Source organism: Mirounga angustirostris, unplaced genomic scaffold (assembly GCF_029215605.1).
Source record: "Mirounga angustirostris isolate CCGP_5_RB_7025 unplaced genomic scaffold, mMirAng1.0.hap1 SCAF_5, whole genome shotgun sequence".
In the NCBI taxonomy this organism is placed as follows: domain Eukaryota; kingdom Metazoa; phylum Chordata; class Mammalia; order Carnivora; family Phocidae; genus Mirounga; species Mirounga angustirostris.
The window spans coordinates 802,942-818,628 of NW_026991713.1; positions in this window are offsets into that span (position 1 = coordinate 802,942).

Below are 15,687 nucleotides of genomic sequence, written 5' to 3' on the forward strand. Positions count from 1 at the left end.
CCCCCTGCCTTCCCCACGGGCCCCCTGCCCTCCCCCCGGCCCCTATCCTCCCCGCCGGCCCCCTGCTCTCCCTGCGAACCCCTGCCCTCCCCGCCAGCCCCCTGCCCTCCTCGTGGGCCCCTGCCCTCCCCACTGGCCCCCTGTCCTCCCTGCCGGCCCCCTGCCCTCCCTGACGGCCCCTGCCCTACCCGCCGGCCCCCTGCCCTCCCCACCGGCCCCTATCCTCCCTGCCGGCCCCTGCTCTCCTTGCGAACCCCTGCCCTCCCCACTGGCCCCTGTCCTCCCTGCCGGCCCCCTACCCTCCCTGCCGGCCCCCTGCCTTCCCCACGGGCCCCCTGCTCTCCCCACCGGCCCCTATCCTCCCCGCCAGCCCCCTGCTCTCCCTGCTCTCCCCTGCCCTCCCCGTGGGCCCCCTGCCCTCCCTGCGAACCCCTGCCCTCCCCACCGGCCCCTGTCCTCCCCGCCGGCCCCCTGCCTTCCCCACGGGCCCCCTGCCCTCCCCACCAGCCCCTATCCTCCCCACCAGCCCCCTGCCCTCCCCGCCGGCCCCCTGTCCTCCCCGCCGGCCCCTATCCTCCCCGCCGGCCCCCTGCTCTCCCTGCAAACCTCTGCCCTCCCCGCCAGCCCCCTGCCCTCCCTGCCAGCCCCCTGTCCTCCCCGCCGGCCCCCTGCTCTCCCTGCGAACCCCTGCCCTCCCCACCGGCCCCTGTCCTCCCCGCTGGCCCCCTGCCCTTCCCGTCAGCCCCCTGTCCTCCCCACTGGCCCCCTGCTCTCCCTGCGAACCCCTGCCCTCCCCACTGGCCCCTGTCCTCCCCGCCGGCCCCCTGCCCTTCCTGCCGGCTCCCTGCCCTCCCCGCTGGCCCCTGTCCTCCCCGCCGGCCCCCTGCCCTCCCCGCCGGCCCCCTGCCCTCCCTGCCGGCCCCCTGCCTTCCCCACGGGCCCCCTGCCCTCCCCACCGGCCCCTATCCTCCCCGCCGGCCCCTGCTCTCCCTGTGAACCCCTGCCCTCCCCGCCAGCCCCCTGCCCTCCCCGCCAGCCCCCTGCTCTCCCTGCGAACCCCTGCCCTCCCCGCCAGCCCCCTGCCCTCCCTCCCCGCCGGCCCCCTGTCCTCCCCGCCAGCCCCCTGCTCTCCCTGCAAACCCCTGCCCTCCCTGCCAGCCCCCTGCCCTCCCCGTGGGCCCCTGCCCTCCCCACTGGCCCCCTGCCCTCCCCGTGGGCCCCTGCCCTCCCCGCTGGCCCCCTGCCTTCCCCACGGGCCCCCTGCCCTCCCCACCGGCCCCTATCCTCCCCGCCGGCCCCCTGCTCTCCCTGCGAACCCCTACCCTCCCCGCCGGCCCCTGCCCTCCCCACTGCCCCCCTGCCCTCCCTGCTGGCCCCCTGCTCTCCCCACCAGCACCCCCCATACTCTCCCCCCCAACACCCCTGCCAGCACTGGCCCAGGGACCCCTGCTCAGAAAGCAGGAAGAAGTAACACTGAAGGAACTGAAATAAGAACTTTTTCCTTTTTTCCATGGTCTTTTTCTCAACTAGTCATGGTGGTTTTTGTCATTTAATGTTTTTCTGAGTAAAACATTAAATTGTGAAGTTGTTTTCGTCGATGTTCCCATTTTTACTTTGTGTGGCCCGAGTTTTAAATGCAAATATCAGCACAGAACTCACTACAGACATGGAAATCCCGTGGTTTTGTTCCGTGGCTCCTGACAGGTGTGTGTACTGTTTTCGGAACAGAGCAGGGAACAAGACAGCACCCTAAGCCATAAAGGGGTAAAACATCCACGACTCGAAATCCACCCTCTAACCACAAGGTGTGCAGTTCGGGGGCGCTAAGCACATTCGTCCCTCTGCACCCGTCACTGAACTTTTGTCTCCCCAGACTGTCCCCATCACCCACTCTCCCCACAGCCCCCTCCCCGGCCCCGCCGTCTGCTCTCTGTCCCCCTGGGTCTGACCACTGCAGGTGCCTCCTAGAAGTGGAACCAGACAGGATTTGTCCTTCTGGGTCTGGCTTGTTTCAGCACAGTGTCCTCAGGGCTCCCCCGGGTCGTGGCAGGTGTCAGCAGGCTGAGTACTACTCCACGATGCTGATGGCCACGTTTTGTCTGTCCCTCCGGCCGGTGGGGGACAGCGGAGTTGCTTCCACACTTGGTCCACTGGAATAACGCTGCCAGGAACGTGTCTGAGTCCCTGCTCTTGGTTCTCAGAGCCATATGCCCACGAGCAGAACCCCGTGTCCCACGGTGACGCCCCCGCTGTCGTCCACGGCGACGGCACCGTTCTCCATCCCCAGCAGCCGTGCACAGTCTAGGCCAGCACATAGTGCTCTCCGGTGTTGGGGTTGTAGCTGTCCTGGTGCGGGGAGGGGGATCTCAGGTGGTTTTGATTTGCAGTGTCCCTGGGTTTTCCTGCCCGACACCTTCTCCCTGTCCTCAGGGTCCTCTGCACCCAGCTAAGATCCCCAGCCACCATGGGCCCCCTTCCCCCCTCAGCGCCCCCTGTGGCCACTCCCTCCGGCCCCGGGCAGCTGCTTGCCCGCTCCTTCTGCTCCATCCTCTCCTCCTGGCCCCCACCTGCTCAGGGAGCCCCTCCAAGCCTCCCGTCCCCAATATCAGTTTTCCCCACCACCATGTCCAACAGTCACATCTGGGGCATCATTTCTCATCCTTACAAGCCTCTCGGCGCCGCACCCCCAGCCGTGAGACTTCACCGGCTAGCTCCTGGAGCGGTGGCCCCGGTTGCCGCCTCCTGCCCTCCTGAACACCCTGGGCTCCACCCTCAACGTTGTGTGCGTGAGCTTTGGCCACGCAGCAAACCATCCCGAGCTTTACCAGCACTGGTTTGTGACCTCACGGTCTCCGTGGGTCTGGAGTCCAGGTGCAGTGAGGCTGCTTCCCCCGTGGGTGGCGGATTCCGGCCTCCCTGACGGGGCTTCCCGCAGCTCTGCAACCACATGGGGTGCACCTCCGTGGGGCACCTACCTGCGGAGTCTTACAGGTCAGCCTCCCACCGGGCCCACGCGGGACCGGAGGGCATGGCACAAAACGTGAAACCAGGAGGCGGGATCCAGAATCTTCCCGGTGCTCACCACCCGCCCTGGTCCTTGTCTCTGACCTGGATGACCCCAGGGCCCCTCCTCGCTGACCTCCCTTCTCCCCGGGAGGGCCTGGGATCACCTAAGTCCTGTCCCACCACCGCTCTGTCCTTGGTCCTCCCAATGGCCTTCTTGCTGTTGTCGGCACTGCCTCCAGCTGAGGCCCCTGGCAGCTCCGTGGCGGCGACGGAGCAAGACGGAGGTGGACAGCCTGGCCCGCCCACTGAAGAGACGCCGGGGCCTCGCGCAGTGGTGACTCGCGGGCTCTCCCTGTGGGGCCCGCAGCGCGCTCTGGGGGGAGGGGCGTGGCCGGCGTCCGCCTGGGTATCTGCAGCCGCGGAGGAGCACTGTGGCCCCAGGAGCGCCCGGGGCACGTGGGGCCGCGTCCTAAGTCCACACACCACAGTCCCCAGGTGAGCAGCTGGGGTTGAGAACGCCGCCTACACGCCGGGCTGTACTGCGGCCGCAGGGAAGCTTCGGGACCCCCCCCCAGCCAAGATCTCAGACCAGCAGAGCACCCCTCCGGGGGGGCAGGTGTGGCACAGCGACCCCACCCCCACTGCCCCAAGCGAGCAGGCCAAGGCTGCTGCCACCCCCGTTAACTCGCCGGCCGGCCCGCAGCCTGGCGGCCACAGGCCACCACGGAGCTGCCCGGGAAGAGTGGTGGCGTGGCGGGAGCCGCTCTGCTGAGGGCGCCACCGTGGGTTTGGTGAACGCACGCTTCCCTACCCCAGCCAGGGGGACCAGAAACGGCTCCCCCACTGAACAGACCACATGGGCTTTCCCGTTTGGCCCCGGAGCCACGGGTGTGAGGTCTCCTGCACTCAGACGACGAGGTCTGGGGTCCAGAACCCTCAGGGGTGCTGTCCTCACGCTGGGAAGGTCAAGCCAGCCGCAGGGGGACCTGGCTGGTGTGCAGCCGGGGTGGTCACTCCCGTGACTGCGTGGGGGCCCTGTGCTCCTGTCCCCAGCGCTCTGGGCCCCGCCGGCCAGAGGTCCTGCTGCCCCACGAGCCCCAGTCTCTCCAGGGAACACAGGGAGCCCGAGCTGGGCGGCCCCACGCTGCAGGGGAGTGCAGTGGCATCTCGCTGGGGCGGCTGGCCCTGCGGTGGGAGCTAGGCTGCTGTCAGCCATGCCCCAGCATGGCCCCGATGGACAGATGGCCAAGGCCAGACCCCTCGGGGATGAAGGCTTGTCTCAGGGAGGAGTCGCCAGCGGGATACCCCAGCGGCAGGGACCCTCATGCGTGGAGAAAACCCTGGGGCACTGGGGGCCCACGCACCCCTCCAGCCACACGGCCCCACCCCCTCAGCAGCCCCCGTGGGTTCTGATCTGGGCACAAATACCTGAGGCTGATTTTGGGGGTAAGTGATTTTCAAGCAACATGTCCAAAACTCCCGCGGTTGCTCCACCCTTGAGAAAGCGACCTCCTCGCCCCCCGGGGCCACCGCTTCTGCAGCCCCCATGAAGGGGCGCCCCCTCCCCATCTCACCCCTTGCTGTGACAGCCAGCTCCCGTCTGGGGGCCCTCGCTGGCGACGATGGGGCTCACCCCGCGGGCCAGGGCTGGGGAGCCTCGGGGGCCACCCCGCACACCTCAGAGCCCAGCCTGGGCCCGGCCTGAGCAGCGCGGCCATCCGGCCACCGGGCATGGGGCTGGCCCCGGGGGGGGGGGGGGGACACAGCTGTGGCTTTGTGTCCCCCGCGGGCAGGAGGCGGCCTCAGCCGCCCAGACGCCTCGGCGCTGCCTGTAGCTTCAAGAAGCTCCGTGCACAGCGTTTTGGGCCACTTCTCCTGTTTGCTCCAGAGCGCCAGACGGGCTCTGAATGCACGGGGTCAGCAGTGAGCAGAAGCGGGGGCTGGGCAGCCCGTCCGCCACCCAGCACTCCCTCCGCCACCGCGGACTCATCACGTGTGCGCTCCGGCGCTCACTCCGGCCCTCCCTCGCTCAGCACGCACCCCCTGGTTCCCGCACTCGTTCATTCACTCGCTCACTGGTTCATTCATTCATTCACTCGCTCACCCACTGGTTCACTCACTCATTCATTCACTCACGCACTCACCCCCTGGTTCACGCACTCATTCATTCACTCACTCATGCACTGGTTCACGCGCTCACTCATTCACTCGCTCACCCCTGGTTCCCGCACTCATTCATTCACTCGCTCACCCCTGGTTCACTCACTCATTCATTCACTCACGCACTCACCCACTGGTTCACTCACTCATTCATTCACTCGCTCACTGGTTCATTCATTCATTCACTCGCTCTCCCACTGGTTCACTCATTCATTCACTCACTGGTTCACGCACCCACTCATTCATTCATTCACTCATTCACTCACTGGTTCACTCACTCATTCATTCACTCACTAACTCATTTATTCATTCATTCATTCAATAAGTAGTTTTTTCCTGAGAGCCAACTCTGAGCCAGGCCCACATCAGGTTTCAGGGAGAGAGGGCAGTGGCTGGAAAGAGAAACTTTCTGGAGAGGCTATGGGTCTGCAGCACTGAAGATGGCTGGACAGATGGACGGATGGACAATAGACACACAGATTCCCCGGCTGTGCGTTCTGGGGGAAGCATCCCTGCAGTAGTCACCTGAAGCGAGGCTGCCCCCCCACCCCGCCCGCTGCCCTCTTATTTTCTCCGACAGAGGCAACCATCTGGTTGGCCAAGGTGGCACCTCCAAGGGGGCCTCAGCAGGCTGCAGGCTGTTGGCAGGCCCACAGAGGACATGACCCTGTCAGCGTGCCAAGGCCTGCATGTGGGAATCAAGAAAATGGTGGACCTGGACCACAGGTAACACATCCAAACTGTGCACCCCGCCCTGAGCCCCGCCCCGGCCCCGCCCCGGCCCCGCCCAAGCCTGGCCTCCACCGGGAACCTCGGAGGGGCCCTCTTCTTACTCCACACCAGGCTATCAGCAACGCCCTCCATGCTGCTCCAAGGCCCTCATTCCAGCCAGGAATTTCTCAGCAGCGACCCAGCACTGTGCAGCAGAGGGATCCACCAGCCTTTGTCAGTTCGTGGCCCCTCTGTGCAGAACCCACCGGGTGCCCAGCCCACAGGGTACAAGCCAAGTCCTCCCCAGATCTGCCCCCTGAAGTCCCTCACACCAGCTCTTCTTGACCCTCAGCTCCCACTCCCCTGGACTCCATCACTGACTGTCCCCCTGCCCCCACCCAGTGTCCTGTACCCTGTGGCCCATCCCTCATCTCCGCCCAGTGCTCCCCAGAAACTGAGGTGGGCAGGTCAGGGGCAAGGGTCCCCCTGAGGCCCAGGGATCTTCTGTTGAGCCCTCCAGGCACCAGGGCCAGAGCTGAACTCAAATACCTGGTCAGGGGGGTGGGGGAGCTCTCATCTCCCTGTCCACCCCTCAAGCCTTTGAGCAGCCCCTCTGAGCCTCTGCAGGGGTCACTCCTGATGGTGCAGACCCAGCCATTGGGGCATGGGAGTCGCCGGTGCCTGGCTGCCCGTGAGCTCGGGAGGGTCACTCTCGAGGCCCAGGGCCCGGCGCGGACTGGCTCAGTACTCTTCTTCTATTGGCTGAATAGAAGAAAGAACAAGATAAAACCTCATTACAGCTTGGGTGGGGGTCCAAACACTGGCCCACCACCAGGCTGAGGAGGTTGCAGTTCAGATGTAAGGGGAGCCCTTCCCGCCCCCCACCCCCACGCCCAGACAGCAGGGACACAGCTGGGCACTGTGTGGACAGAGGCTAGACTGGGCAACCTGAGGCGAGGCAGCTGGATCACAGGCAGGTGGCAGGCACCTGCTAGGGGGTCAGGGTCCTGGGGCCGACACAGCCTCCTGTGCACCCACCTCCTTTCTCCCTCACTGCTCCTGGACACCCCCACCTAGGCCTGCAGTGTGAAATCCACACCCACCCCAAAGGGCCGACCGAGGTCGCTGGAGAACCATGGAATTGACTCTGGCCCAGGAGAGCCCAACAGGACATGCAGCGGTGGGGAGGGGGCGTGCCCAGAGTCACAGAAGCCCTGGGTAGTGGGGAGACGCGACGTCAGGGGGGGCGGGGGTGGGGAACTGTCACCCTGACACAGGCCTGCCCCCCCCCCAGTGCCAGGCACCCTGTGGCACTCACAGCTGCACCGGGCAGGGGGACAGCTTGGGGACCGTGCCTGGGATGGGGGCAGGGGTGGGTGAGTGAGCCGACGGAGTCTCCTGGCTGGGAGCGGGGGCAAGAGGGTGCAGTTGCTCACGCCCTGTCCCTGAGGAGGGGGTGGCTGTGCTGATGATCGGGGCTTGTGGGCTGTGCATACGTGACTGCACGCATGCGTGTGGGCAGGTGTGTTCAAGTATGTGTGCACGCGTGTGCGCATGTGTGAGTGCAGATCTGTGTGTGCACAGGCTGGATATGGTCCTGGGTGGCAGGGACGTGATGCCCACTGACCCCAAGATGCTAGCTGCCCCGGGGCAGGAGGGGAAGGAGAGCCTCTGGGCTGTTTTGGCCACCACCTCCCCCCACGCCCTCACCGAGCCTGAGCCTCATCCCTCCTTCCCCATGCCTAACCATGCCCTTCTCTGTACTCCCTGGGTCTTCAGTCCAAGGCCGCACTCAGGGGCAGCCCTGGTTGCTGTGACCTGACAGAGACCCCTGCCCACACCTGTGATTCCTGCACCTGCCCGCTCACAGTGTGGGGCTCCTCTCTTTGTGGGCTTCCGCATGCGGCTGTGACCCCACGGTGGCCAGGCCTGCTGTGCTCCCCACTCTGCCTGAAGCTGGGGGCCCAGCAGGAACGTCTCAGGGGTTGGTCCCGTGTGGTCAGGGGGCAGGAGAGAGCAGCCTCCAGGTGACTCCCCCGCTCCCCCACTGTGGGACTGAACACTGAGGGCAGCTTTACCCCCAAAGCTGGAAGCCTGGGTCTCGTGGTCAGAGGAACATAGAGACAAGGGGATAGACAGACAGGCCCAGCTGGTGGCCAGGAGAAGCTGCGGAGAATCGGCGGAAGCTGGGGCGGGCGGCCGGCGGGTGGCCCGATGGGTCCTGGAAATCCTCTCTTCCTGTTTTCCCAACAAAGGGCCTCTGTCCCCCCAGGAAGGCTGCTGGTCAGTGGCGGCGGACGCGCCTTTTCCGTAAACAGGGTTGTTTTCCTTTTCTCCTCTTGTCACAATAACAGCGGGCTCCAGGCCCCCCATCCTGGCCCTGGGTACCACCGGCCACAGGGCCTGCAGGGGAGGGGTCACCACTAGCTGAGAACAGGCCCCCCGGAGCAAGCAGGAGACAGGAGTTCAGTGGTGCCCATCCCATGGGACAGGTGGGAGGCGGGATCAGCCCCGGGGTCCTCCAGAGCCAGAGAGTCAGGGGGCTGTGCTGAGCCTGTGACCAACAGGGCCTGGCCCAGCAGCGCCTGGACCGGAGGGCCAGGGCCGAGTCCAGCGGGGGCTGGTTTCCTGGGCCTCCCTCCAGCTGGATCTCCCTCCAGACTGGAAGGGGCCACAGTGCTGGCTGGGGTGCCGCCTCGGGATGTTCAGCCAGGTGGGGGCTGTGCTGCCTGCTCCAGAGGAAAAGCTCAAGGGTCTGAGAGGACCTCTGAGGGGGACCCAGAGGAGGAGACTGAGTCTGCCTGCACTCCCGGAAGGCCTGCTCTTGCCCACCGGCCTCAGGAGTGGATGGCAGGGGAGGGAAACAGCCCCTCCCCCCGCCAGCCCTGGCCCCGGGAGGACCCGCGAGAGTGTGGGGACCATCTCGCTGACCCTGGCGGGGAGCTGTGTGCACCCTTCTGCGTGCCTGGCCGTACAGCGGAGCAGGAGTGGGCTCTGTGCCCGGGCGTGCACGGCTCTGAGTGGGCCAGTGTGCTAGCGTGTGGGGCTGATTGTGTGCGCCCCGGCAGCAGGGTCTGAAGGGGCCTGTGTGAGGGGCTGGGGGCTATTTATAGCTGCCTGGCTTGGGGAGGAGCTATTAATAGCAGGGTGGAGGGTGAATGGACAATATACTCAGGGTGGGGTGGGGGCGGATGCCATTCTCTGCCAGAGACACCCCGGGGCTGGCACCCCAGCCCCCACCCAGGCAGCCAGACAAGGGCCACTGTTATGTGGCCAGCAGCTGAGCCAGGGTGCACGCTCACCTGGCAGAGCAGGCGGGGGGAGCCCCAGGTTGGTGCCCCCCTCCCCAGTCACCCCTCAGGGGGGCATGTCCCAGTCACCCTTCACCCTAAGGAGGGGTGTGCTGATGGTGGGGCAAGAAGGGGCTTGTGGGCCACAGGGGCACCTCAAACCCTCACCCCCAACCTGTGTGCTTTTTGGGGAACAGCCGATTTTTAGCCTGAGGCCAGAGTAGATTTGACGCGGGGCCCTGGCTGAGTGTGCAGGCGGCCTCTCCTCTGTCATGACAGCTAGGAGGTCGAGCAGTAAATGGGTGTCTGGCTGGACCTCTGGGCCACACGAAGGGATGAGGATGGAGGGGATGGACGGAGGTTCCCTTGTTTGACCGCTGTTTGAAAATTCAAAGGCATGCTCAGCTGGAAGCACAGAGATCAGACCCCACTCCACGACGGTGCAGCCTTCCCTTGGGTCCCCAGCCTCCCTGGGAGTCAGAGGGTTCAAGAGGGTGGGAGGTGCCCAGGGTCCCACGGGGCAGAGCCCGGCCTCCCAGGGGAGGGTGGACGATGGAGGAGCCGGGCCCCAGGAAGCCGTGGGGTTTCAGGCTCTGATGAGGCCAGCCCAACTCCCCGGACCCCCGGCCCTCCGGAGACAGAGCCTGAGGTCCCAGAGGCACGTGGAGATGAGCGGTCATCCCTCCGTGCCTGGCCATGGAGGGCGGCGGGGCGGGGGCGGGAATGGCCCTTCCTGAACCTCAAAGCCTGGAGTAGGCCTTGCCTAGGCTGGGCTGGCAATGGCGGGACTCCGGGGTCCTGGGGGCGCCCCCGATCGAACACGGGGGGTCGGGGGCTCCTGGGGGCCCACACCCCGGCGGCAGGCAAGGCGTCTCCCGGACACAGACCCCCGCCAGCCTCTCGGAGCCGGGGGCCACATCCTCCCCCGGCGGGGACGCGGGGGCGGCCGCTCTCACCTCCCCCGCCCTTGAACTTGCGTCGCATCCACCCGCCCGCTTCCGCCGGCCGGGTTCCTTTGGGAGCCCCCCCGCAATGACGTAACGAGGAGCGCGCGCGTCCCGCCCGCGGCCACCTGTCGTCAGGCGCTTTCCAGAAGGTCGCGGCTGGCGCGCACGCGCCGCGCCTACGCCCGAAGCCTCGGGCTTTCCCGTCAGCGTCACCACCCGCGTCCCCCCCGCTCCGGGACGGGGGCGGGCCCGGCGGACCCCGCCCCGCCCGCGGGGGGGCGAGCCAGCCGCCGCTTCCGGCGCCGCCCCCTTCCCGGCAGGGCCGCGCCCCGCTCCCGCCCGCCGCCGGAGCCCGCACGTGGGGCGGAAGGGGGTGGCGGCCGACCCTCCCCCGGCTGCGGCGGGCGGGGGGCGGGGCAGCGCGCGGCTCGGGCGTGGGCAGTCGGGGAGCGGGGCGGGGAGCCCCGAGGGGGCGGTGGAGGGGGCACGGGCAGGGAGGCCCGGAGGGGGAGGGGGTCGGGGGCCGGGGCGGGGCGGGGAGGTCCCCGGCCCGTGTTCTCTGTGCCATGGGGTCTCCCGGGGGGCTGGGCGCCGTCAGGAGGGGCCCGCTCCCCTCCCCCACCACGGCGGGCTGCGGGCCCTGCGCCCCCGAGCCCAGCAAGGACACAGGTCCGCGGGTGACCCCTCTGGGGGCAGGGCAGGAGGGGGAGCGGGGAGGTGGCTCGGCGGCTGCTCTGTGATCCGCAGGCCTCGGGGGCACTGCCCTGGGCCTTCAGCGTTGAGGCGCAGACATGGTTAACACTCTCTCCCTTCTTTCCTCCATTTATTTCTATGCACCCTTCCCCTCTGCAGGTGGGGAGGGGAGACCCTGGCCCTGGACAGCTGTGCGGTGGCTGAGAGCTGGGGGCTGCCCAGGCCCAGCCTGGCGATGTCCCCTGGAGACTTGGGTCTAGAAGGAGCCCACTGGGTCTGGGGGGAGGGGTCTCTGGAAAGGTGGGTGTCCCACACCCCACACAGTCTTACCAGGACAGGCTGGGCCTCCTGCCCCTCACTGGTGTGGAGCCAGCCAGCCTGGCGTCTGGGATGGTCCCAGCCACAATGAAGGCTTTGAGGGACCCCTGGACTGGGAGGGGGCCTGAAGGGCAGCTTGTCTCTGCAGAGGCGGGAGGCTGGTCCCACCCACCCACAGGCCGGGCTGAAGCCTTCTCCACCCCACCCCCTGCTCTAGGTCCCAGTGCCCCTCCCCCGAGTCCCTGACCCGCCCCCACCCCAGGGACGATCAGTGTGGCAGCGGGGGTACCGGGGTATCAGAGAGAATGACTGCACCCACACGCCCAGAGTCCCCCAGTCATCTGTTTAACAAGGGTCCTGCACCAAGGAGTGGGTTGGAGTCCCCTCCAGGCTTGCCTGAGCGAGCCCAGTGGTGCAGGAGGGCCAGAGGGCAGACCCAATGGGGTGTGGGAAGGCAGGTGTGGGGGCGTGTGTGAGCTGAGAGCAGTGCCTGAGGTGGGGTCCCCAGGAGTCCGGCCTAGTCCAGGACCCGGCCGGGAGGGAGTGAGGAGCCAAGGAGATGGCCCCCACAGCTAGCCCAGAGAACGGGCAGGACGAGTTGGGCCAGGGACTGGGGGTGGGCACAGTTGGGGGTGGGCGCGAGGGAGGCCGGGCAGGCCCTGGCAGTGCTGGAGGGGCTGGTGTGTGTGGGCAGTGGCCTGCACGCAGCGTGCAGACCAGGGGCCCAGCATCAGGCCAGGGCCAGGGACTAGGAGGGGACGGCCTGTCCTCAGCTGTGGGGACCTCACCCTTGGGCCCTGCAGGGATGGCCACGGCCATGACTTTGCCCAGTGAATAGTCACTTCATGGGGGATCAAAGGCCGGCCCCCTCACCACCGTGTGGACCCTTCCCAGGGGGTCAGCCTGGACTGACAGCCCTTCTGGGAACAAGCGCAGGTGGACAGAGCTGGGGTGGTCCAAAGGGCCAGTGGAGAGACAGGAGGACCGAGCCCACTCTGCCCTGTGGGTATTCCAGGGGTCACAGTTGTCGCCATGGGGACTTGGGAGGGGGCCGCACGGGCCGGGCAGAGTCCAGTAGTGGAGCGTATGGGATGATGATGTCCCCTGTCACTCTGGGAAAGGGCCACAGGTTGCGGGGAGGCTGTGAGGACTGAGTGGTCAGAGGAGCCGGCTCCCACGGGGTGAAACCCAGGTCTGCTGTGTGCCGACCAGGGTGCTGCCTGGAGGGAATGGGCACTCAGGGATGACCACGCAAGTGGCCCACCCCTTTACGGGAAGTCTTCCTTCAAGAAAACAGGAGCCTTACTTCTCAGGACCCTCCCGCCTCCCTCTTGGAAATAAGTAGTGATGTAATGTGTTGGGGACATGGTGGCTCAGTGCAGGGCAGAGGGGACTCAGGCCCCAGCACCTTGTCCCAGGCAGCTGAGGGGAGCTCACTGACCAGGAGCCTTTCCCGAGGTCGGAGGCTCCATCCCAGAAGGTGCTGCGGTCACAGGGCTGGGGAGGCAGTCTTGAAAAGGGCAGACTGTCACAGCGGCCATGGCCACAGTGGAAGGCTGGGGTGGGCTCCCCAGGTGGCCTGGAGGACACGCCGCGGAGCCAGGCCACCAGAGCACAGTAGGAGAGGCACCAGCATCGTGTGGTCAGTGGAGGCTCCTGGCAGGGTCTGCTGACCGTGGGAGAGGCTGTCACGGAACGGACATGACAGGGATGGTGGCAGCTGGCCACCAGAGGCCAGGTGGGCACAGCAAGAGTGGAGCCAGGCCAAGGGCCTGAGGTGCCGAGGTGGTGGTGAACAGAACACAGTGTTCTCAGAGACTGGACAAGCGTCCAAAGAGAAGGAATCAAGGATGCGTGACCAGGAGGTTCCAATTAGAGGTCGTGGTCCTTTGCCCAGTTTCCAGGCTTCAGGCAGATTCCAGACCCAGAACCCAGGGGGTAAAAGGGGGCCGGGTCCTCAGGAAGCAAACTAAGTCTGCACAGTGGGGATGGTGCCAGGCCCTCCCCATGACCCTGTAACTGAACCCAGGGGAGGGGACATGCCCAAGCATGTGAGGACTGCTGGACACAGGGTTCCAGTTGCCGCTGGTAACCTGAGGCCCAAAGCATGACCGCAGCTCCCCGATTAGAGTGGGGGTCCCACAAATGCGATTCCAGCCAGGGCCTGATCCCTGACTTTGGGTCCGCACACCCAGCCAGCGGTCATTTCCCAAAGCCCAGAGTGGACAAGTGGAGTGCACATACTTGATGGTTGATATCCCGTCCTTGGCCACCGGCATGGACAAGTCCAGTGGAAGTGTCTGTAACTGCCCCCAATCGAGACAGTGATGAGCAGCGTGCCCTCCTGGGTGAGTGACGACACATTTAAAGACCGAAGGGTGTCGGGGATGGCCCTGTGGCATCTGTGTTTGCCCCACCAGTCTGACCACTACAAAAGGCCGGGGATGGGTCCAGGAGGACAGCGGACAGCTAGAAGAGCGAGCGAGGCTGCGTTCTCCTCCATCCTGATCAGGAAGGAGTAGCAGAAGCCGGGTACAATCACTTGCAGAGAACACGTGGTCCCTCCCCAGGTAGCGGTAACTCTTCTGCCCAGAGTCCCCTGGACCAGCCTCAGATCCCCAGAACACAGCTGTCCCCCAAATCGACACCCCTGTGTGAATCAGACCAGATGGTGGAGAAGGGGCTTTCGTGGGACATGTGCACTCCAGGGAGAAATCCAGGGGTCCCGGGCACACGGGAGCCCCTCCCCAGAGGACAGGGGGCTGCACCGGCAGGCCACCACGAAGGAGCGCTGCAGCTGGGGGCTTCTGGGAGTCCTGCTCCAGTACCTCCTGGTACCACAGAAGGCCAGCGGGGCCAGCAGGGACGGCCGCAGGTCCCTGCTGCTACGTTTGAGCTGACTCTGGGGGGCTGGGGGCAACGTAGGCTTTGCAGCAAGTGTGGGTGGGAGAAGCCGCACAGGGGTCCCTGGGTCCAGGGCGGGGATGTGTGGTCTGTGGGAGAGCAGCTGTGGTTCTGGTCCTGAGAAAGAGGGCCTGCCTGGCCGCGGGACCATGGCCGGCTGCCCGGCCTGGCTTCCTCAGACCTGCCCTGTCGTGAGGTTGGGAGAGACATGAGCAAGGCCCTGCGCACACAGGTGGTCCAGACCTGCGTGAGCTTCACCTGGGCGACCCCCTCACACCTGTGGCCTCCCAGGGGTTCCTGTGACTAGCTGAGGAGGGGGAGGAGCTCCGTCGTGGTTCAGGGCTGGTCGGCACAGCGTGTGGGCCCAGGTGGACAGTGGCAGTGGTGGGGGGTGGGGGGTGGCCCTCTCAGGTTGTAGGGCTTTGGGCAGTGGGCCCAGCTGGCGGGCCAGGGGGGTGGGAGGAGGGAAATGGCCGTTTCAGGGACAAGGAGTCCAGGGAGAGGCGTACAGGGGACCATGGGGTGGGCACAGGGGTGGATGTTTTAAGCCCCACATGGACACCCACCATGCGGCAGGTAGACAGAAGCACTCGGCTGCGTGGCAGCGACCGGCCGGTCATGGGCCCGGGGTGGCACAGTGCACAGACAGAATGGCCAAGACAGCAGAGATGAAGGCTGCTTGCTCGTCGGTCCCACGGGTGAGCCCAGACAGCCCAGCCCCAGGCAGCGACTCACAGGGGCCTCGGCTCATGGCGCCTGCAGCCCACGGGACGGAGGCCCGGGCCTGAGGTCAGCCTCCCCCCACCGCAGGGGCAGGGGGCGTCCTGGGCGCTGGGGGGTTTGAGCAGCGCCAGGCGTCCCCCCACCCAGTTGTGACAAGTGTCCTGGGCCACCTGTGGAGAACCACGGGTTTCTAGGGTGTTTGCGCCTGTGCCGTGGGCCCCATGTACCCACACGGCAGACGGAGCGACCCGCTGTCCCTCAGTCAGAGCGGGGCACAGTGGCCGTGACCGTGGGGCTCTCCAGCACGCTCCGGAAGCTTCTAGCTGGCCGGGCGTGTATGGAAGGCCATCCTGCAGGAGGGAAGCCGCCAGGACCAGGGCGCGGTGCTGTGTCCCCAGAGGAGGACCCTGGGGTCCAGGAGCCGAGAGGCCTGGAAACGTGAGGCTCCCGGCCCTGCGGGGCCCCGGTCCGGTCCCCCAGGCCCCATGCGCCAGGGCCGGTGGGGAGCAGAAGCCCAGCCAGCGGGAGAGGACCGCGGGAGAGGCAGGCTGCCTGGCTTGGGGCGGGGGAGGGCAGCGTCTGCACCCTGTGATCCTACGCAGCGAGGCGGTGTCCCCGCCAGAACGGGTGGGTGGGGGTGGGGTTGGGAGCTGACTCGCTGGCCCCGTGAGCCCCTCCCTGGGCAGCATCCAGGGTGCGGAGAGGGAGCAGAAATGCACGGTTCCTCTCTTCCACTGGGTCACTCCAAGGTCATCAGTTTTGGGGCTCCCTGTGGGGCCGCTGAGGCTGAGTCCCACCCTGCTTCCAAGGCGCCCAAACTTCTTGCAGAGTTTGGATCCTGGGAGCACGACACTCTTGTCAACGCTGGGGGCTGGGGGCCCTGGCCACAGAGCGTCCTGACCTGGGACGCCAGCCCTCCTGGGGGCCGTGAAGCC